The sequence below is a fragment of the Empidonax traillii genome, unplaced genomic scaffold (genome assembly GCF_003031625.1).
Source record: "Empidonax traillii isolate 1590-97213 ecotype Southwest subspecies unplaced genomic scaffold, ASM303162v1 scaffold114:size1751661, whole genome shotgun sequence".
NCBI lineage: Eukaryota > Metazoa > Chordata > Aves > Passeriformes > Tyrannidae > Empidonax > Empidonax traillii.
The window spans coordinates 678,700-703,219 of NW_020955307.1; the positions used below are offsets into that span (position 1 = coordinate 678,700).

The window sequence follows — 24,520 nt, forward strand, 5'->3', positions numbered from 1 at the left end:
GATTCTACTTTTGTGATAACTGGCTAAAATTTATCATATGATTAAACCTAAAAGACTAGATTTACTACAGCTGAGTTGGCACAGCTCTGTAAGGGACTGTTGTGAGTCAAAAAATTTAAAGCACAAGGTGTGTCCATACTGATCCTGCCCTGTGCCACAGAGGCGGGTATGAACTGGAAGGGAAGGAAAGGGCAAACACTGTGCCCTGCACCCTTACGCACATTCTGCCACCACCCTTGCAATGCCCCCGGGCACAGTGCCACTGTGCTTGAACCACTTCAGAGGGAGTCTCAGACCCAAAGTTCACATCTTTTGCATTCTGTTGCCACGTTTTTATCAGAGAAAAGACGAGAGTTTTAGACTCTAAGATGTCATTATTGGAGCTATGCCAGGTTCAAGGTTCAATTCTCATCTTTTCCCTTTTTTCCCCAACATTTGCAGAATCCTTATCTCTGAAGGCCACTTGTGGTCTCTATGGTTTGGATCTTAGGTCTCAATGTCAGGTTGCCGTTGGACAGGTACGGACAATATCGTGTGTGCTGGCAGTCTTGCCAGACGCCAAAGACACTGAAGACCATTTCTCAATGATATGCATTAAGTTTCAATTTATATTTTTTACTTACTTAAATTAATATGTTTGGTGTTGATGGTTTTTACTGACTTAATGAGGAGGGAGAGAAGCAAGTACCCTCAGGGTAGTTTTTATGAATTTCACTCAGAGGGGGAGACTTTCTCAGTGCTGCCTGCCTCCCCTGAGCTCATCAGGAAAAGAAAATCACCCTTTTCATGTCTCTCATGTGCCTGGTCTCACAGGCCCACACGGGGCTGTCCACCATGGCTCTGCTGCTCTCACAGCAAGGCCAGCAGAAATACAGCCATGACTGAATGGACCAGTGGGCTTATTACTGTAACACAAAGTCAACTTATGCTTAAGCCCACTAGGAACCAGTTGAAAGTTTTTTCCTCTGAAGCCACATTCTTCTGCTGGTTGTGGTATGTTGGACAGAGGCTGCATTCCCTCACACTGGAATTTCCTGTATTAGGACTGCACAGGAGTGGTTTTATTTTGTAGTCCTTGAGAATTCTGAGCTTCATGGATTTCACAGCCGTTATGCACCGTGAAACAAAGATCTGGTTTTTACTGAGGCATTGCAGAAAGGATGAGCATCTGCTGACTTGTTGGTCTTCCAAAATCTGATGCCCTCCAAGATCAGAACCAATCTGGGATCATCTCACTGAAGACTGAGGTATTAGTGACACAGTTCTCATACAGCTCATATATGCTTTTTGCACTAATTTTTTGAGCTAGAAGAAACATTTCCATTTTGTGTTGTCAATTTGGACACCAATATACTGCTGAGGGAGCTCTTGTTGTTTCTGTTGTTGTTGGAATACAGTGGTTACAATCTGTAAAACACTAAACCAGGCCAAGGCACAGGCATCCTGCTTCAACATCTCCCATCCTAAACAAGCTTATCATCTTCTGGGCTTGTAGGTTCAGTACAATAAAGGCAATGTTATAGGTTCATTTTGTGATGAGAGCTTTTTAGAGAGGCCTGTAGACTCTCTTTTCTCAGACTCAACCGACTCCAGCCCAGCTGTGCTATTCCCACTTCTTTACTTAATCAAAATTGCATGTCAGATATCCAACCCACAAATTTACAGCTTCATTGAAATGGAGGCAGGTTATGTAAGTCTTTCTGCATAAAAATGTGTAATATATTGTATTATATTGAGTTTTGTGGAAGAGTGGAAAATATCTGTTTGGTTTTGGAAAACTATATAGAGTTATTGAGATGCCAAGTTTTTTCATTGTTCTACTAATGTCTTCCTGGTCTGCAGGGTTTTAAAAGATATATCTAAGAAATTTTGAACTGTGGTATTGAGTCAGATCTCAGACTTTCATAGGGAATAAAGAGGCAGATGTGATTCTGTGGAACAGGTTTCCCAAAATTGCCCCAGCCCAACTCTTCACCCACTCTCCTTTATGCACTTCCCTACCTTAAATTGCTCTTTCTGAGTCAGTTTGCCAGATACTCTGTATAACTGGTGAAGTGGACTGAAATGCTCAGTTTTCCCAGTATTTGTACTTTATGACTAAGCCACATTATTGGTTTAGGATTTTTAAAATCTAAGCAAGGATACTTTCTACCTTAATTGCATGTTAATTAACATTGTGCTTTGTGGAGGATTAATATTATATAAACTGTAGCCCTCCCTCAGCCATCTCTCTCCTGTACCTGCAGCCCAGAAAACTGCTTGGCTTTTTCCCCATTGTGACTTGTTGTGCTTCCCAGCAGGCCAGCAGAAATTTTCAGAATTGCCACAGAGTTTCACAAATAACCAGTCAAACCTTCCTGACAGAGTCTTTCTTTTATATCTTTACATTCTTTTATATTAAATTTGTCTCAGTAATCAATATGTCCCAAACCTGTGGAATGTCTTGGTGGGAAATCTCATCACCCACCCCTCCCCCTTAAATGAACACTGCTCTGCTGTCATGTCCCTGCTGCAGATCCCTGTGAAAGAGGATGCCAGAGCACTGACTGATCTCATCTCTCTCCCAAGCACTAATTTAATTTGCAAAATGTGGTTTTTTTCCTGAAGTGTGTGAACTTTCCTTACTCTGTGTTCTTGAAACATGAGTCAATGCTCTGTTTTCATCTGTATAGCCTCAGTATGTATCCTGCCTTTGCATAAAAGCCTTCAAAGCTGTGTGGCAAGGATGGTATGAAAGCAAATAGCTGTTTAAGCGATGAACTTAAGTTTTATGTGAGTCCCACTGGTAAGAAGTTTGCAGCTCTCCTTGCTGGCGACACCTTTTTGGTGCTGAGCTGATGGCCAAGCCACCACACCTGGGTGGTTGTGTCTCGAAGCTCCATCTTGATCACTGCAAACTAACTGAAGGTAGAGGAAAGTAGTAGGAAACAGCTGAACTACAGAGCCAGGCCATTACCTGTGTGCTCAGGCAGTGGGATGGTAAGGTCTTGCTTTGTAAATACAAACAGAACCGTTGTAAAGTTTATAATTTTCATTCAATTCTTAGTTTTTTTCCTATCCAAAGTTCATTCTTATAATTTGTATTTGAAACCATCTGGTATTTAAATCAAGAGTTAATATTGTTCTCTGCAGTATCCAGGACGAGCTGGGGTTTGAACTACTTGTTTAAAATTCCCCTTGTTTTATAATTTCAGCTGAATAGTTTTAATCACTTCTTGTTGTGAGACGTGGTGCTGCACAGTAGGCTGCACATCACTGAGAAGCTTCAGTCTAGAGGTAGTTGCACTTCAGTGCCAAGGGAAGTAATAACTGGATGGATGGAAAGCATCTGGGATTGATGTGGTTTAAAGGTGCTGTTCGTGCAAGCTATTATCAAGGAAGGAGTTAGGGATGAGATTCATTCTTAAATTCAGGTGCTCTCATGCTTTCTCTGACAGATGTGTTCCAACAGTGTTTTGAATTCTGTTTAAATTTTGAAAGAGCTAGACCTTCAGGCTCTTCTCTTCCTTTCTTAAATTCATTTCCCTGTTTAGATGAAAAAGAAACATTTTGCAACTTACTTTAAACTTTCTTCAAAAGAACTGCTGGAAAAGGAACGTTCGTGTGAAGCACATAAGCTGTAAATGAATGTTAAGCACAGCAGACGAGGTGATTTTAAATGTGCTAATGGACAGACATTAGACTGTAGGAATTTACCTAAGAGAAAACCTGAGATGCGGAGGGACAGCCAGGTGGGGATAAAACCCCAATAAATGAGCCAAATGATAGAAAAGTGTTACCAGAGTAAAGAGCTGTATATGTGAAATAAATACCAAAATGAGGAAATAGCGCCAGCAAAGATACTGAAAGATGGGGAACATTTTGGTTAAGTGATGCAGGAGCATGTACTTGCAGCCCATACTGACAATGCAAGCTCTTAGGAAGACATATCTCTCTCTCTTTTTCTCTTTCCCTGCCTCATTTTGGCATTTTTTCCCCTGCTCATGACGGTAACTTAAAAGAGTTTACAGCATTAATGGGCAAAGCTCCTTCCACCTAAATGTGCCACAGACATTTTCACAGTGCTCTATCAGATATTTTCAGGTGTGTACTTACCTTGAAATTTCCAACAAACTCTTTTCCTCAGATAGTTTTTGATTAATTTTGTAGGCCTCCTGGCTGGTGGTTACTTTCTCTGGCTGTGTGGAAGTAGCAAAGCAAGTGGGTTGAGGTTTGCATGATTTGTGAATATGAAGGGGGGGGAAAAAGGAACGGACTGAGAAAAAGAAAATACCCCACAGGAAAGAAATAATGGGCAATATATTTCCTTTTGAACTTTTTCAAATCAACCTCTGGAAAAGGTGTCATAAAGCCCCCAGAAATGAGTAACAGCACAGGGACAAAGAAAACTCTGTTACAGATGTCCCTGCAAGTCTATGAGCAAATTGGTTTTTTTCTAAATAACTCCAGAACATTACATGGCCTTAACAAGTTTCCCAGGACAGGAACTCCCAGTTTATTACTTGCTCACATTGTCATCAGAAATTAATTTTGTCCCTGAAAGACAAATTGGCTGGTAGCTTATGAAGTTAAATGGAAAGAACAAGTGAGCATCTGTTTCTTCTGCATTTTGTCTCCTTGGTGTCTTACATATAAATGAATCAGAGTGTTCAAACTTAAATTAAGATCTTTGGCTAGATAAACAGTTAAAACTGGTTCCCATAGCTACCTCTCACACATAGCTGTGATTGCATTATAATCCCCTAGTAATCAGGTCTAAATGAAAGAAAGATGATAAGGGTGCTATTTTCAGTTTTCAGTACTGATTTTTATTAGCTCTCAATCAGATCAGGACTGCTTTGCCTTTCATCACATTGTGGCAGTGTTTGTAGAATCATTAGAGTAATAAAGTGTAAATCTTACCAAGGTGCATTTTTCTTGAGGTGTTTTATATAACGAAAACTCTGAAGATTACATTGGCGGGTTCAGGAAAGATTTGTTTCTGCAACTGAAGTGAGGATGTAATGTATGCTATATTCATTTATTCTTTACCCAAGCGAATACCTAATGAATTACTTTGCCAAGGTAAAACAAAATATAAAAATATCCAAAGAATCAGCCTGTCTGAACATGGTCCTAATATACTGTATATTGCAGGTACTGACTTTAGTAGTTTTTTTAATTTGCCTTATTATCTTGTGTCATATCTCTCCCTGTGCATTACCATGCACAAATGAATTACAGGCAGAACCACAAGCACTGCTATTACCAGCCTGCTGTTTTTAGTAAACTAGTGCAGCCCAATAAAACATCATGTTGCAGCAACATATAAGTATTTATTGTAGAGTAAATTTCAGCTAAACAAAAGCGCACAGGGAGGCCTGATCCTGCTTGTAGGAGAGGCAGTGGCAAAGCTTGAGTTTGGCTCATACATCGTCTCATCTACACCCTTGATTTGCAGTATCCTTTGAGGTAAATTTTACTTAATGACTTTACTTCTAAAAGGCTCCTGACTGCCAAATTTAGAAAAGACTTCATCCAACCTCCAGAGGTGTTCCTGGGTGTTTCCGCAGGCAGAGCTATCCTTTAGCACAGAAATTGCCTTGTGTGGTGTTGCAGGATTGTTCACAGAGTGTGCAGGTGTGCCCCACATTTGCAATTAACTCCCAGCTTAATACTGGAGTGATTTTACTTTCCCATAGCCTTTTTTTTTTTTTTAATATCTGAATGTTACTATAGCATACTATTAAAATGCCTCCTCATTTTAAATATTTGTATTTTATGTGTTTTATATTTAAATGAGTAGCAAACTGTCCCAGTACTTCAGTGTTAGATAGTTACAGTCATCCACACAACTGCAGAAGTATTAGTTAGTGACAGAAATTAGTTGGGAAGTTGAAAAAGAATATGCAAACAAATGGCTTTCTGCTTTTTTGATTAATTTTAATGTACCTGATGTAGGAACTACACCTCATATTAACATTAACATGTTATACTTACTTTCTATTCTATAAAAGATGGATCTATTCAGCCATTAAATAGTGGTGTTTGCATAGTTAGCGAAGTCTATTATACTATCTGATGTTAGGACATGGAATACTTTAGGACAGGGGCCATTTGATGTATACAAATTTATACCTGAAATAATTAGGTGCTGGTATTCACATCAGGCAAAAAAAGAATAAATCAGTTCATATGATGTTATAGATAAGGAAACAAAATTTATGTTTCAAATTTTAATCTATTAAGACTTCTAAGATGCAGAGGGGTTTTCAGTCTAAAATGATTAATTTCCTACTGATATTTTAAACTATAAAAGCTCAAATTCAAATGCTGTTACAAGGAAAAGAGGCAAAGAGAGCATTTTGGTCTGGGAGGTTCTGTGTGTGTTTGTATGTTGACACACAAATGTAATATGTCTGGAAGATGTTGCTCTGACTAATGACACAAAAGAGAGTAAATTGTAGAGCCTGATTATCAACAGATAACAAGACATACTGTATATAAATAAATGCTCAGCATCAAAACCCATTATTGGATTAGCTATATAATCATGTTTCAGGCTGTAAGTCTGTGCTGACAAATGAACACTTTTCATTTGGCTCAAGGTCCTCATCAGCAACGGAACTAATTTTACATTCTCACCCATTAAGTGAATAAGATGTGGAAAAAGCTGTCTGCTTTTTGAAGTGTAAATTTGCTGCTACAGGCTGTGCAGACCAAAGCTCTTTTGAAGCAGTGAAATGAGATCATCTCTAGGGACATGTGAACCTGACAAAGTTTAGGTCATTTCTGTGGAAGGTATGGCAGGGGGGAGCCATTTGGATATGGTTTCAGTAGTGACTTGTATGGGGCAATTTGGAGGATGCTGAACTTCACAAGCTTTTTGTTCAAATTTTGAGAGAACTTGAACTGGAAGCACAGATGCATGTTTTCAAGCATCAGAAAGAAACCTTCATAAACATCTGAACTGCATACTTAGCCATCATAATTTGGGACTGCTAAACAGGCTCTGTGCTGAGCCTCTCCTGCTCAGTAGAATGTAACCAAGTCATTTTTAGGGCTTGGGTACTTCCCCTGCTTTCCCCTTGCCCCATACACCCACACACACACACAAATGGAGATCCAGGACCTCAGTTGGACCTCCTTCTAGAAAAGGCCCTGGAGGTGAAGGAACTAGACCATCACATCTCACTTTCCACCCTAGGAAGTCCACCAGGAAGGAGAAAAATCACAGCTCTGTACCTTTTCTGGTTGCCAGTCCCATAAATTGCAGCATGGCACCAGCTTTTGCTGCCCTCTGGAAGCCCCTGGGAAGGGGCTGTGCCTGTAGGAGAGAGGCATGGTGGGCATAGAGGGCAGCATGGGCAGAATGGGAAGGGAGAGCACTCCTCAGAGGGCTCAGTAAGGATCCCTTGGTCAGCCAGTGTAAGGGGCAGGATTGCAATAAGCTCTAGGGAGCAGTGTTGTGATGCACCACAGTTCAAGCAAGGGTGATGAAGACGTTGCTGACAACAGCTTAGAAGAAAAGAGCCCCATGAAAATCATTTAACTTTTTAGATTTCCAGACACGCAAAGCAGTGTTTAACCACTGTTTAAGATCATGAAAAAAATATCCCCAGGCTGTGTTGTGCGTCTAACCACAATGCTTTTCATTTGCAAACCAACAAAAAATTCAGATAGGCTTTGATTGTTCATTTGTTAATTTGATTCCACCCCCTTCACTTTGTTTGCTCACTTGAACGTGCTTGCGTGGCTTAGGCTTTCGGTCTTTCTCAGAAATTGTTCAGTTGTTTCATCCACCACTTCCTGATTTCATGTAGCCCACCAGTGATCCATGGACCATAAGCTAAGAAACACTGTGAGAATTCTGTATAATGCTGTGTGGGTATAATGAAACTAAAGAAAATTACAGGAAGCCTTGGCTGTCATATTTTCATGAGAAAATAAACCTAACCCTTGATATGCCTGTGTGTGAACAGGGCTAGTTAAACTTTAGTTCAAGCACCTTGAGCATATGGTTTTGAAATTGTTTTTCTAAGAGTAATGGCTATCAAAGAGTAAAGATGTTTGTCAGATAATTTTACAAAGTAACAACAGGTTTTTAAAAATATCCTCTGGGCAAACAATTGCACTGCTTTCTCTCACAGCCTTTTTGGCCAGATGTATTAATATCATATGGGAGCATCTGACCAGCAGAACTGAACAGAAACTTAGGTGAGTAACATCTGTGGAGTCTTCACCTAAAATATAAACTGAAATAAAGGCAGCTGAAAGCAAAATTTTCACTCTCTTCCCGAGCTCAGCTTTACAGCTTTCCTATTGATGATGTTGTGCCCACCAACAGGTTTAGTTGTCTACTTGCCTGGGCACACAGACAGGGGTTTTGGTCCTTGGAGCAGCCCCCTCTGCAGACAGCATCGATTATTCAGGACCTCTCTTTCCTTTTCCGCATCAAAATAAAGCTATAAATACTTCTCTATCTCGCTGGCATGTTATGAAAGTTAATGAGTTGATGTCTGCAAAAGACTTTGAAAGTATAAAATGGTGTGGAAGTTCTGAGTACTGTGTTGGGAAGGTCTCCCTTTCCCCAGCTTAAGGCAGAATGAGTTAAAGTTAGCCAAAGGGGATAAGAGAAACAAGAGAGACTTTATAAGTGTACCAGGGGAAAAGGAAATACTGGAGAGAAAATAGACCCATTAGCAAATGAGGAAGGAGATGAAGTTAATTATGATTTTAAAATGGATGAGCAGTGGAGCTGCTTTTTTTTTAAAGAAAAAAATCAGTCTTTAACAAAAATAATAAGGACTGACAATTCGGAAGAAGTGGAAACCTTCTGAAAACGGGGGTTTGATTAAAAAGTGAGGGGGAGAAAACTTGTAAAACATGAATATATGTAAATGAGCAAATCTAGATGAAACTCTTCCAAAGATCTGTGAGAAACTAACGCATTTTTCCAAATATTTACCCATGGCGGATAAGGGGAAAATCATATCAGAAAAGAAAAAGCAACAGCTACAAAAAAGCTAATGATTTTTGGAAAAATGATGCTAGTGGTTACCTGCTAGTAAGTATTCATCTGTACTAAAAGCAAGGAGCACAACTGGAGTGAGCAGGCAAGCATCAAGTCTGATGGGTTATGAAGCCAAGCTACACAAATGAGGTTTCATTATAGAGTTACAAACTACAGTGATGAGAAACCCAATGCAGGCTGGGTCAGATCCAGAGTTACTGCTCTGCCTCTTTACACCAGCAGATCTATTTGCAACATCTGAACTTGAGTAAATCATTTGACAGAAATACCGTGGAGACTTGTGTCTGAGAAAAGAAATCCAAATTGGCTTTGATAGGAAGGGTGTCATTTGGGCTGAGAATGGCAGTATGAGGCCACATAGAAAGTGATCTGAAGACAAAAATTAAAATAGAGTCTGGCTGTAAATATGTTATGATTATTTCAGCATAAAGAATGATTAAGACATAATTATAAAAAGAAAAACAAGTTACTGTGTGAACAGCAGAACTAGGGCACCCTGGTTCCCAATGTGTTTAGGTGCTGAGGTAGGATTCTCTGGTGTCTGTTTCCTCTGTGACAGCCCCTCTGAGGTGGGGGGGCTGGCACCTCAATGGGGGCACTGGTAGAGGTGCACGTTGTGATATCTGTGATAGTCTTGTGTGTTTGAGCCCTACACAACCTCAAAATGCAACTGGGGTCAAAAAGCCAACCTTTCCAAAAGTTCTGAGGAGAGAACTCAGAGCAAGTGACCACATTTGCCACAACCATTTATTTGGAACTTAGATTTAAAAACCTTGCAAGAGGGCAAACTCTAACTGAAAATTGGAATGTCACAAATTAATGAAATGCTCTGAATGTTGAGATCCTGTTCTTCTTCTTTCTCTTGTTTCCTAAACACTGTATCTACATGGATGGAGTACATACAGATAATAGGTGTAATGATCTTATTTTCACACCTACTTCGTAGCTACCATTTTAGAAGCTCCCCCACAAAAGGACAAAGCATTTTTCCAAGGATCTATTTGTACCATTTTCGTGTAAATGGTTAAGGAAATGAGGAATTTCTATACTGATTAATTTGAGATATATTATTCTTTAAAGCCAGTCTCTCTCTGACTGTTGAACATGTACAACCAGCTATGATCGATAAAATCGTTTCTTGCAGAGAATGATGCATACAGAACTTCAGACAGGTTAAATTTGCCTATTGCAGGGAGGGGATCAAAGCTTACTTTTTATGATATTAAACCTTCAGCATAAAAGTAGATCTGTAGAACCTGCTGAATATGATGTCTGTTTCTCTGTTGCTGTACTGGGGACTGAAGTGAGGACAAGGACACTATTTCTTGTCTGTAATTAGGAAGTATCACTGAGTAACACAGGGCATTCAGTAGCTTCTTATATGAGGGCAGAAGGATGCAACTCTTTTTAAGGACACGAGAATAATGTTACAGTGATTACTTTTCATGTCCAATTTCTATTCTCTACTTGTTAATGGCAGAATTTTTAAAAGCTTCTAGCCTTATTGTGTTTCACATTTAATAAAAAAATGTGTCCTGCGTGGTTTCACACCAGTAGAGAGGTCACAGCACCCATGGACTGAGAAGAAATACCCCGAAACAGCAGGAGCTGTGTAAGTAACACCTCAAATATGTTTTTGAGAAAAATGACTTAGCAGTTTTCATAGCTGTAAAGCTGGCTCACAGATGCATGGAAATCTATGTAGAAATATACTTCCTTGTCCGCCACCAGGATTACAAAGGCCAGAATGGAAAATATAGAAGAATGGTAAGAAAACACAGCCAGCCTATGTTCTGTAGGAGCAGCAAGGCCCAGAGAGCCCAGTTCCCACCTGTAACCACTGTTCTTCCCATAAAGTTACATTTGGAGTGGCACCTTTACAGTGGGGAGGATTAGGGCACCCAGAGAGCTCTTCTCCCTTCAGGTCACGTATCTGGGGAGCACTCTTGCTCTTTGTCCTGCTGCCAGGGTAATGCTGAGCACGAGGCAGTGGATTTACACACCCTGATGTCTCCTGTGTTCCTTAAGTTCCTGGTTCCCCCCTTCCCGTGGTTTTCCTTGCAGATTTACTTCTTTCTTAATAGTGCAACATAGTATGTTGGGCATTCACCAAGAGCCTAAAAAAGTAAGATAGATTTTATCATTTGGGCTGTAGATATCTAATGCCCATTATGGGCTGACTAAATTTAGTAGAGTGGCAATTCACCAGACTACTAAATTTAGTTAGGCCATCCGGTCATATCATTTTACTTAGCTTAATATTGGATATCATAAGATAGGGCCTATCAAACAGTATGGCTCTAGCTTCCCCAGCTGCAGATTATATTATCATTATACCTTTTCAAAACATTCATGCTAACTTTTTTAAAGCCTTGACATTTTTTAGTTTTTATATTTTGTTACAACTTTATAAAGATGGTCAAAATTAATTTGGTTTTCACTGTAAAGATCACTGTTTAAAAAAAAAAAAGATGCTGCCAATTTCATTTCAAGCAACATCTTTTGACTTTCTCTGTTTAACTTCAGTTAGAATAGGGTGAATTTTATAATAAAAGCTAGATAGACAAGGCAGAGTCCAATCTGGAGAGAAATTTTGCAAATGTTTTTCACTGCCTTCATGCATTTCTAGTTGCTATCAAATCTCAGTTCTACTCCAGGCAGAAAACAAAACAACAAACAAACAAAAAAAAACCATAAAAACAAACAAACAAAAAATCCAACTTTTTGAGAATCCAGACGACCTGGCCTGTGACAGCAAGAAGGAGTTATCAGTTCTGAAAATTCATACTTGTCTTGTGCGGAGGAAATGGAAACAAGATTTTGGTAAGATCCCATGCACAACAACTGGAGTTATGGTGATGGGATCAAATATGACTAACAAAATAGCATGTACAAACTCAACAGCCCTGCTATAATTCTTACATAGCATATGGAAAGCAAATTGCAGTAGCAGTATTCTGGGAGTCCATGGACTTAATCTTTTTTGGTAGGCCTTGAAAGGAAGCCAATGTCTCTCCATCCTGAGTCAGTCATTTCCTATCCAAGTAAACTGAACTGAGATCATCTAGATTCTGGTCTTCATTTCTAATGAGCTTTCACAGTAAAACAGGAAATAATAATCTTGAAAGGGGAAAAAATGGTCAAAAATCACTCAGAGAACATTTAAAGGTTTGTTCTGAACAAGCAGGGCTAAGAAAAAGGCCTGAGAAAAGGGTGTCCTGGGATCACTCACAGTTAAAGCACTGATTAATTAAGCAGAGGGTCATTCTTCAGAAAGACTTAAGGGCAGTTTTGGCCCTGGGGCTGTAATTTGGACACTTCTGGAGTTCTAGATACACTGAGCTATTCTGTGCAGAGCCTGTGAATATGTGCATTCTTCTGGCTGAACAATGGCATCTTTATTTAAATGGGAGCAACTAAGTAAGTGGCTGTCTCCTAATATGGGTGGTATTTCTTCCTGCTCTGCCTCAATCTCTGCTGCTTTCCCGTGGCCTTATCAGTGCTTTGTAGCACAACTTACAAAATGAAATCTATTCATACTGCTAAAGCCCTCCCCCTCTTACAGACACAGGAAAAAAAAACCCAAACGCTTACATATCCTCCAATTCTATGGCAGGGTGTTTACTTTTTTAAATGCAATTCTGCTTATCTGGCACTGGTTTGGAAATTAATAAAATGGTGCCTGAATTTTATTGTTTTGAATATGGGAAGGAAATTAATCCACAACTATTACAAGTGTTTGCTCCAAACAAGAAGAGATACAACTACAGTTTCAAAAAACGTCATTCCCTGTTTGTCAGGTATCCTAGTGCTCCTGACATGTCTGATTTATTCCTCCCATGTTTAGCAGTAACACTGTCCAGGTAGATGATGCCCATTCATCTTGCTTTGTGTATATATTTCTTCAGGGTGGCTTTATTTATTATGCCTTAACTACTGTTTCTTCTTACTCACTAGGTTTAGCTCTGCCAGAGGTTAGAAAAGAGGTTGTTTGTCTGAAGAGACACGGGTGTGGTGAAAATACTCGGTGCCAGCCAAGTGAACCAAAACACTATCTGAATTACAAAGCAGGCTGGAAAATAAAATGTTGCTGTCGGAAGATCTGGACCCAACCTGTGCTGAGAGATAGATAGAAAAGAAGTCCCAGGAGCTGGCCATGTACATCTGGAGGTAAGTCTGGAGAAGGGGGGCTATGTCCCCCAAATCCTCTCAGCAGTTCACAGCAGTGGAGTGAGATTTATGGAATTATTGCATGGGGAAAATGAAGGTCAATGTTTATGCAATATTAGTTGGTATTGTTAATCGTGAATTTGGTGAGAGCAGACTTGCTGGGAAACTGCACTGCAGAAATCTGTGGCCTTGCTTATCATGGGGACTGTACTGTGGCACCGTGTACAGACCAGACCTGTCCCAAAGCATACTCTAACTAACCAATGGCTGCTGGAGTCACAGGGACTGGGATGGTGGGACAGACGTTACTGTTTCCACCAAAGCCAGAGCCCAGGCACCTTTGAGCTGCATGTGCCTCCAGAAATAGTGCTTCCTGAAATACCTCTGAACACTCTAGATCTGTATAAGCACCAAAAAACATTGTACAGAGTGCTGGTTTTGTATTTTGTACAATTGCTATGTAATTGAAATAGACCATACTCAGAGTGGAGATGGCTTTGTCTTCCTCTGTCCACCCATGTAAGTGAGCAGCCACTTATCCCTCTTCCAAAAGCTTCTGCTTCACTCCACCACCCTGTGAGTGTAAGGCAGACCAGCAGCCCGTGGTGGCAGGGCAGCCTGGCAGCTCTGGCCCTTGGTGGAGCCATGAGTCTTCACAAACCATGTGGCTACCATCTAAAGCTCCACCGAAACACCCAGCACTCTTTGGGATGGGGCCAAAATGGGAAGGAAAATCACTGCCGTTATTCCTAGATGCTGGCTGATAGGTCTGTCAGACCTGCTAAGCAGTGTGTACTGAGGGAGAGGGCACCGAGGGGATGTGTCTCCCTATGCCTGTGTAGGGAAGGAAGCCACGAGCAGAGCCCTGAAGGAGTCTGGAGAACAGAAGTTTTGCATTAGCGATGAGCCAGAGTCAGTTACTTGTATTTAAACAGTACTGGGCTCTGGGGAAATTCAGATGCAGACCTGAAATACATGGCTTGGCTGAAGACCGTTGTTGCTGTCACATGTCTGACCTCTGGAAAATAACATTAATTCAAAAGTTAGATGTGTCCAGCTGACAGTGGTGGAGTATTTGTGTTAAGGAGGAGATTTTTCAAAGGCTCAAAATCAACTTAGTGATGTGCTACAATTGCTTCATTGACGTCCTACAGAAGGACTGAGTGCAGCAGGTGTGGGGGGGCTCTCAGCTGCCTTGAGGCACTCTTTGCACTGAAGGGTGTGGTTGTGAGCTCCCACTAAAAGGGATTTCCAAAGGTGGTTCTGAAGACTTATGATCTTTCTGTACACTTTAAATACAAGTATTTAAGAAATTATTTCTCCTTGCTTAGTTTCCAAGTAAGCAGTTAGGCTGGGCAACCGCAGACATAGATCTTGTAACTAGCTTTGATGTAAGAGAGCAACATTGCCATAATTCTGGAGATATCTTTCTTTTCTGAACTACATTGGCAGCTCATGATACCAGCATGTCAAAATGACACTCACTCTATATTACAGAGAGTGTATAAAAACTTGTGTTTACATTTTGTCTCCTTCGCCCTTTTCAATTTTGCTTTATTTTTTTATAGTTTTGTAACTTAAGCTGTACGTATTTGGAAATGTTTTTTTCCATTCCCTGTCTAGCTTTATGGCTTGTTCTGGCAGAGGCATCCTTACAAGATTTGATTTTACAAGAAATATAGGCTAGCACATATGTATGTAATTGTTCCACAGTCAACCAATCTGTCTGGAGCACTGGGGGAAGATACATATTAAAACTTTCTTTCATGCTATTTACAAACTAAATTGCTAGCTCTACAAATGATGCAAAATATTAGAAACTGCAACAATAAGGCTCAAGCTACTTAGCAGGAAGTATAAAAGTATGGCAGAGCCAAACACTCATCAGTGTAATATTTTCATCAGAAACAGAATGTACTGTAACCAGGGGAGATAAGCATGAGTAGGCAAAATGGACTATGCTTAGAGCCAACAAGCAGCAGCAGCTACAAATCACACACTGCTGAGTGAAACCTGAAAAATCAAAGCCTGGTTCTTCTACCAGGAAGAATCCTTCCTGCTCTGAGTAGGTGTGGGGCAGGAGCAGGTTGTGGGTACTGCAGACATGTGCCAAAATACATCTGTGCCAACAGCACAGCACAGCTGTGACACTAGGTAGGAGGGAGGCCCACTGTGCCCAGTCTCTGGAGACCTGCCACTCAGTCCTTGTGCTGGTAGCAAGTGGCCCTCTGGTAATGGAGTGTTTAAGGAAATGCCACAGAGCCGAGTGGATTGAGAGCAGGGAGCCATCAGGAAGACCTTGGTAGCCTTTTCCACACAAACAAATGTGGGAGGACTTTGGTGTTTCCAAGCAGGGGAGCAGTGAAGAAATCAGCCAAGAATTGTTGCTGAGGTAGGGCAGCAAACCTTGTTTAACAGAGGGTGCATTGCAGTGGTATCAGCAATGTGGAGTCAGTGCTGCAAGTGCCGCATACTAGGACTTATTTAAAGAGGCTATTGTAAAAGTCTTCGAGCCAGTTAATTACCAGTTTTTGTTATGTCAGGAACTCCTTGAGTTAAAGCAGAAAGAAACTATTCATGAATATGTTCCAGTTCTGTAGTTTAATGGGACAAAGTAAAAAAAAAAAAAGAAAGAAATAGAGAGAGAAACTGATAAAATGATTTAGTTCATGGAACGATTGAAAACCCTTACAAAAAAAGCTGAAATTACATATTGTACCCCATCTACTCTAGCATAAGCCATTGAAATTGCTGGAGACTTAGTTGGACTAATCGTCCATTGCAGTTATGCATGAGCCTTAGGGAGTGCACAGGGTGCATATGGGCCAAAGCACCAGCCTATGAAAGAGAGAGAAATTATCCAACAGCATTTTTTAAAAAGTAGATATACAGGTATGATAAGCCAAGAGGCTTGGCTTGCATTTAAAAATTATCAAGAGCAAATGAGGAATTCAATTTAATTTATTCACCAAGTGGACTTGAAGAGGTATGAAAAAAGGACCAAAGCTGGTCAAGCTGGACAGGCTTTGAGCAACCTGGTCTAATGAAAGATGCTCCTGCCCACTGCAGGTGGGTTGGAACTACATGATGTTTAAGGTCCTTTTCAATCCAAATCATTCTATGATTTCATGAAGTGATGTTAAGCAAGAGAAAACTTTCAATGAAAACCAAAAATATACAGAGGACATTAATGTGGACTCATTCCCTTCCTGCTTACATCACTTTTTCCCTCTGAACCTCCCTGCTTGCTGTGAAGTTGTTGATGGATCGTAGTTATTGCAAGCAGATCGGGCCTAGAAATTCCATCTGATCAAAATAGAAGTCATATTGCATGCTGCATATTGAATCAAACTGCAGAGAGATTGGAGTAAATGGCAGATGAGAGCCTGCCTCACACTATCAGTATTCTTTAGACATTTACTTTGCCACCTTCCACTGTTCAGAACACCCTGAAAATCATCAACATACTTACTGAATTGAGGTTTAAAGGCAACTCGAAACAAATCATAGTTCTTATCTCTGCTGGCTAGAAGAATGCTACTGCCAAGGGGGTGCTTTCTTCATGTGTCTGAGTACCTCCAAAATGACCTGTCATGTATATATGTGTCCTGTTTTTTTTTTTTACAAAGAGAGTTTTTTAGGAATTTAGCCTGCCTCTTGAGAGAAGAAATGAGGCCAGCATATTAGAATACCCATCTTCCTATTTCTTACCATTCCACAACTGAGATCCCAGACCTGCTCAAACATTATGAAGCATCTTGGAGAAAGCTTCTATGGTTTTGTGCCCATAAATGCAACAGTCTCTCAGGATATGGAGACATTGCAGAGGATATTAAACACACTTTGTTAGATGTTTTCTCTCTGTATTACTTGTATCTTTTCATTCCTGGTAAACTTCTCTGTGCCTGGCTTTTTAGAAGTCCTCCAACAAGTCCTCCATCAAACACCTTAGGTGACGATACTACTGTAAGTAGGGCTGACCACACTGTAGAGTTCGTCCGCCTTTCAATGGTGCTCTCTTCAGGCATGCTGCTCCCCACTTCTCCCTGCTTCTGCTCCCCTCCCCTGCCCAAGGGCTTTGCTCTGGGTGCAAAAGCATTTCTGCTGCACACGGAACTCCTGGGGTTCAAGACACAAGGCCTTTGCTGTGTTGTTCTTTAAAGTGCTAATTTGGTTTTACTAATATATTTCAATGGTTGGGATTAGCAGAGCTTGTAAGAACATATCAGACCTGTCAGGTTTACAAGTCCACTCGCCACCTCCACCCCCTTACATATATTTTTAAATAGCTAATTAGGAGATAATGCCAGTGGAACAAAATACTGTCACAAGATAATGATCTCACACCGCTACAGAAATCGTAAGTGGAAATGTTTATTTTCAAAGGGAAGAAACACTGATCATGTGCCTAATCCCATATTCTTAAACAAGTAAAATTCCTGTAGATTTCAGTAGAGCCTGAGGTGACAACATCCTATTACTGTGGTAGTATTTCTGGATACCAAACGGCTGTAAGTGATGCAGTCATTTTCTCCAAATGATACTGGTGCAGTATTGGAACAGATGTTTCCCTTACCTTTATTAGCCTGTTGTATCTTCTAACTTGGAAGACAAATTTTGCATGTGCTTCATTGCATCAGCTTAGATGATTTTTTTTTTTAAGATGTGCTTTAGGAAGCAGTGAGCTGTGGGTTGGATGAAGTTATGCTTATTTTTAACTTACTGACAGTTCATAATGGTGATACACAAGTCTGGCTTGCTACTGCAAGCTCCCTTTGGTACACTAAGGATCCTCTCTGTTTAAATCACAGATGGCCCTTCCTCTGTGTTTCTGAATTTTGGAAACAAGGGTTGTCTTAAATTCACCTTTCAGGATAAACCACCTTATCTTTCTGGTGGGGTGAAGGGCTACTCACATAAAGTTCATTAGCTCTTCTGGCATAACTGCTCCTGTTCCCCAGTAATACACTGGACACAATTTGGGGCAGCTTTACCTCTCACTCAGGTTCATCCTTGTGTTTGTATTCCCACTAGCAGTGCTGGTGGGGGCTGCATTGTGCAAATCCTTCCCCAGATCACCTGCCAGGGAGCCTCTCTCTGCTATACAGGCAGCAGTAATAGGATGGCTACATTTGCCTTTACTGCCTCCCCCCAGGGAAGCCTTCTTTCTACTGCAGCTCTGGACTCACTTTAGATGCCGGGTTGTCTTACAGACAGGTGAATACTGCAGTGGAAATTGGAGGCAGCTACAGAGCTGCTTTGAGAGAAAACCTGACAATGGAAGCATTAAGGTTTATGCTGGTCAGAATTAACTTGCAAAAGTTGTCAGTGCTTCACCATGGAAGGTGGGCAGTGGTTTTTAGAAATTACTGCTGCTTTCACAATTAATGAAGATTCGTCATTCCATTGGATCATATCTAACCTGCTGTAATTGTTCTGATTTTTATTTTTTACCTTGTTCACCAGTTCATGTCTAAATACAAGAAGATGTTTATATTGCATACATTCAGCTTTAATTGGCCCTTAAAAGAAGGTGTTGATTAGAATCTTCTCAACATCAACAGCTCGCTCGCACAACATTCTCTAATTACTGTTTATTAATTTAGTTCAAGTGGCATAGTTGAAAGCCCTGCTCAGATGGGAGAAGTAAATTGTCACTGGTATTGAATATGTAAATTCTGTGCCATGTAAGTTTCCATGAAGAATGTTTAAAGTTAAATGTTACGCACATAAAGTCTTCCAGTTTCATCTAACCCAGCCATATGACAGCTTTGCAAAAAGTGTCATGAAAATTTAGCAGCCCTGGCAAAAAAAGTACTTGCCTATCCTTTACTTTTTCTATTAACATAATCATGATGATAATAATAATTTATTTGCCCGTCAAAAAAAAAGTAATCATTCATCCTGGCTGGCTGGAGATTTGCAAGGCTGCCAATTGAATTTGAACTATGTGTTACTGTAGTAAAGACATTCAGCAGCCTGGGTTTCTTGCCCTAGTGCAGTAACCTTCCCTTCCCTTTAATTAGCTTGTAAAGTCAGAATTTCTTAAACAAAGTACTCATTAAACATTGCCTTGTTACATTACTTTAAAATGCAATTAAAAGTTTTAAGAGTGTTGTGGAGTTTGTGTGCCATTGTCAGTGTCCATGTCACTCACTATCAGTTTCCACCCACTCACACAGATCAGAGGCCTCCTGTTAAATATAGATCACAATTCTTAGTGTTTGTGTATAGACTAGGCATAAAACAATATCCTGATGAGGATGACCTAATTGCACCTTATACTTCTAGGAAGAAGAGAGGAATGGAGGGGAGGATATTCTGGAGGAAGGAGGAGCCTGGAGTATTCGTTGTCTTTCCACCTCTGCAGTTCTCTCTCTGCACCCCTTTGCGTGGGAGCAGCTGCGTATTGCGGGTGAGTGTGCTGCTTCCAAGTCTTCCCAGACAAAGCTGCATGGGAATACCACACAGTTATTCTATTATGCATCTGAAACAATGAGACCAGACATGGTGTTAAAAGAGAAAGAAAAATATCCAACTCCTGAATGCTGCCTGGGCCTTCACTCAGTCCTCACACTCTCGCTGGCTGCTGTTATCATGAATGGCACTAATCAGTTCCAGGAAATCTCTACAACGAGCATTATGTCACATATGGTTACATCATTCCCTGTAACCTCTAGGGCTTCCTGTTGACATCTTTGGAGCTCTTCTACTACCAACTGGTATTAGAAGAAATGCCGAGTGGCATTTTTATCCATTTCTGTCTGCCAAAAGGAAGCCAAATGTTTCCATTTTGCAGGTTTCACCTGCTGATTCTCATCTTTGCTCCTTAAAACAGGGAAACCTTAGTGGGCCTGCTCAAGGTCTCACCAGATGTTTGCATAAAGGATGGTGGGAACATGTGAGAGGTTTTTTGAGACAGAAGGGGCTAATGCCTCTGCAGAACTTATTTACTCTTAATGTCTACCAAATTGCTAATCCAGCCTGTCAGTTGTGTAACTTCTGTTATAAATTCCACCCCAGGAGCTGTTTCTCAGTTCCTTTCTTAATTCTTTCCTATTAGATGCTACTTCTCAGTATGGGCTATGTTTTACCCATTGTTGATTTCAAGCATTGTGCTGCTTGGCATTCCCCCCTCCCCTTGCAGGGCCATCTCCACAGGTATGTAGGAACCATTTCTCTCCTGGAACAGACAGTGACACCCCATCAGTTTCTCCTTGCAACCCTCACTTATCCAGGGCTCAGCTGAAAGCAGCAGGGCTCAAAGTCTTTCCAGATCTAACATGCAAATTTTTCCTTCTTGAAACCACTATGCTCCTTGGTTTGGGTCTTTTTTTATTCTTATTATTTGTCTGGTTTATACCTTCCTTTCATTCTAACAGTTTGATTTTTGTGGCTGTTTCTGTGTTTGTTCGCTGCTGCAGTAGGTATCAACAACATGATTAAATTCTAGCTCTGACTGTTGCAACATAAGCGCTCTGCCTTCATTATCCACGGTGCCTAAACCTATTTGATCTCTAATAAGTTCACCTGCAAGTGTGTCTCATTTGCATGATGAGGCTAACTGGTGCAGCCTGGGTGCATATTGGTCTGTGATTTCAGTTTCTCTTCGATCAGATGCATCAAACAGAAGGAACTATTAGAATTGCCAGCAACTGTATTTTTTTGTGTTAATCATGCCAGAATACTGGGAGTCCCAGGCAGCCTTATGAGGCTGGAGAAATCCAATGATGAAAGGCATGGGAGAGCTTCTGCTGTCAGATCACATACAAAAGAGCACTGTGCTGGGATAGTTGTTCTGATTTTGATGGCACACAGTGTTAAGATCACACCCAGTTCCTGACCTGGCTATTCAGTAGCCTCCTCTAGTGAGCTGCACGTCCCATTGGCCCCAAGTCTGTGAGGGAGCTGTGCCACCCAGCAAGGACCTCTCCCTTGGCCCATCAGGGTCAGAGCTGGAGGTGTCCTTCAGCCTCTCTGAGGGTCTCTGCCTGACTGCACCCAGCTCACATTCAGCCTTGCTGGTCCTGCACTTAGACCTAGTCAACATTTATTTGGCAGTAGTGCCAAGGACTTTACTGCCCAAAGTGTGTAGGGAGAGAAAATGTGTTTTCTTATATCAAGGTTTTAGGAACCTGAACCTTTCTTTGTGTTTGAAATGGAAACAGCACACTTCAAAGCTAAATGTAAGTAGAGAACAGCAGCTCAGTAATTGTGAGATTCATAGCAATAGTGCTGAAAAAGTGTCAAGTTGGCTATTTCTTTCTAGATCAAGCTCAGGATAGGCCTGTGGGTTTTTCTGTGTTCAGCATGACTTTAAGAAATGTGATTTGCCCCATTGCAGCATTCCCTTAATTCTCTGATTTCAGAACTCAGCTTCTTACATTGTGTTTTCATTTGAGACATGTTTTAATTGAGCTGGATGACCTCTGAGAAAATTGAAGTGTCTCTCATTGATCCGGATGGGTCCTAGACTGAGTTTGCATTTCATACACAAAACCAGCTGTTTTCTTTTGCTTGTGGGCTTGCACAGAAACTAAAAAAATAAACCAAGCAGAACCAAACAAAAGAACTCTGAGTATCTCATCAACAGTATTTGCTTTGCACATGAACAGTAATTCTTCTCTAGCACATACTTCCAAGAATTTTTTAAAATGTCATTCATGCATCATGTGCCCTAACAGACAGTAGTTGTTCCAAAAAAGCTGTTGCTCTCTATTAGGTCAATGATCGGTGAACTAAACATTTTCTACTTAGGCCTTCCTATGATAAAAGCCTAAGAGCTTTGAAGGAACCATTACAGACTATTGCCTAGAAGAAATATCCATTTGAAAATTCAGCAATTATGTACTTCTATAATAGCGTGTAAAAGGAGCTCTGGACCCATTATGGGTTATTGAGTAAATAATGTATTTTTAAAAGTGTCTAAGTAATTTATATGATAGCCTGTATTGGCAGCAAAGAGTGATTGTAGACTAAACATTCTGTCTTTCTTTCTTTTAAAAAATCTCATTTAAATCCCTAAATAGCAATTAAAAAAAGAAATCACTGATGCAGTTTCAGTATTTCTATAGTAGTCAATAGCTAATGGCTCTGACTTCACTGCATTGAGGCTGCCATTTTGTGCTGAGCCAGTTTCCTCTGGTTTGACTTACTTTTTTTGTCTTGATTGGATAAGACAGGCGACTTCATTATCAAATATAATATAGAAGTGTCCAGAGGCCTCCTGGAGGTCAGACTCATAGTCATCAGACCTACCCATAATCAGGAACAGCCACTAGCCAAAAGAGCCATGAGCTCAGAGAGAGAAGACAGGAAGCTGTCAGTCCTCATTTTGAGGAAAAAATGAGGCTTGGAGAGAAGAAAGATGTTGTCTGAGATCATGCAGGGGACAAAGAACCTCTGTCTCCCAAGACCAAGTTTAGTTTCCCTTATGTTCGGATTTTCCACAGAGAGGCACAGTCTGAGCTCCTCTTTGCTGTGGATCCTCAGGGCTAACACAAACTGCTCCTGTATCAGGTGACCCCAACAGTCCTGCTGCAGACCAGGACACTCAGCACTTTCAGGCACAGACCCTGGTCAACACAGATGGGAAAATACTGCAGTTCAAAAAATTTACATTGCAGCAGCAATGTGCTATGAAACAGATGTGCTGGAAAACAAACTTGTTTTCTGCTGTTAAGTATGGAATAAGCTTTTGTTAGTCTTCCCCTATTTTTATCATACTACTTCCTGCCATAGCAGGGGTAGTTGCCTCTGATAATTTTCTGTGAAAAATTGTAAGAATAAGTAGAAGCAATGTTTTTTTAAGAAAGACTGGTGTTTGAGCTGCACTGAATTTTGGAGATTATCTTGAGATCCACATACACCTGTTAGACCAAGGAGCCTTCTGTACCCCAGGGTCAGTACTGTACTTATGCACTGCATGTACATTACAATATTGCAGTGGGCCCGGCTTGAGGGGACAAAAGTAAAACATTTTTCTGCCTATGGTGATGCTCCACCTTAACTCTTATGGATGGTACTCGCCCTGGCATAAATTTGAGATAAAGTCACTTAATCTGGTGTTTAGGAACCTGCAGGTTCTAACCTGTGTTCTAACTCACTTTGTACATGAAACACTCCAACAGTCAGCAGGAAGCAGGCATCTGTTTTCCATGATTGCCAGGAGTTCTGATTTCCCTTTTTAGAGGCTACATAATGCCTATCCCTGCATATGCATGTTCAGAGTATATCATGTGCTTCCCATAGCTACCTGTGCTCTTCAGTTACACTTCGAGAACATCACCTTTATACCTGTATTTGAAATCAACTGTTTAATTTCTCATTCTTTAAAAAAAAGTGGTTCTGATGTAATGAATGAAAATGTAGCATTTTAGCTCCCCCCGGGAGATGACAAGAGATAAGTCCCTGTAGCGAGGCTGATGGCACATGAGAGTTTATTTTTCATGTATTTGGAAAGACACACAGAAGAAAAGAAATACAAGGGTACCAAGGAACACATAGTTCATAACACAAAAAAAGAGAGGGAGTGACTTAATGTAGAAGGTAGGTAGGTAAGGTAGTAGGGAGAAAGGTAAAGTGAAAAAAGTGAATGACTTGTAACAGAGACAGAAATAAACAGAGAAGAAACAAGATGAAAAGCATAAATACATTTAAGTTGTATTTGAGCAAAACATATAATGTCTAAGAAAGCAATCGGTCTCTCTCATAGCTAGACTGTATTTGTCACTTAGGAAAGGACAGTTATCTGTTGGGATAATTGACTGAGTGGTGATAAAGTACCTATCACTGAAGTAATTCTATGACAGAGAAATCAAAAATCTGGGGAATGCTGTCAGGTATTGGATGATCCCCTCCAGCTCTATTTTCTATGAACTCAGCATCTCAAAGTGTATGAGTGGGAACAGTACCTCAGTTGTGTGATTATGGGAAACCTATTTCTGGCCTGGTCACCTCCTTGTTGAAATTCTCTAAGATCTCAAAGAGTAAATAAGGCACATACTTGGAGATGAAGTCTATGAGGAAAATTAATACATAGGGGGAAAAAAAGAAAAGGAACTGCTTGATCTGCAGACAACATTTTCTTCTGACCTATGGACCCAATGCCACAACCCTTACATTATCTTCCTCATACTGAAGAGCTCCATTCTGCAACAAATATATAGTTTGGCTTAGATACAAACCCAAAGCCCTCACAACTTGAGATAAAAGATACTAGGCTCTTTCTTCCAAGAACAGAGTTACTAATTGATCCACTGTGCTTCAACTCTAAATAATTCTGTTCTCCATTTTAAGGAAAATTCATCCTAATTTCAGCCAAAGTCATTCTTCATT

At 40.5% G+C, this 24,520-nt stretch overlaps 1 long non-coding RNA gene across 3 annotated transcripts in view; it reads left to right on the top strand.

Annotated features, from left to right (window-relative positions):
* LOC114057082 overlaps positions 1–24,520 on the top strand; it is a 39,667-nt gene that overhangs the window by 13,517 nt on the left and 1,630 nt on the right. For 2 of the 3 annotated variants that reach the window (XR_003571126.1, XR_003571124.1), the window contains exon 4: positions 12,971–13,183. This is a non-coding gene — a long non-coding RNA (uncharacterized LOC114057082). Of the gene's footprint in view, positions 1–12,970; positions 13,184–19,474; positions 19,620–24,520 lie in introns of those variants that run through there. The other variant, XR_003571125.1, reaches the window with a different exon arrangement.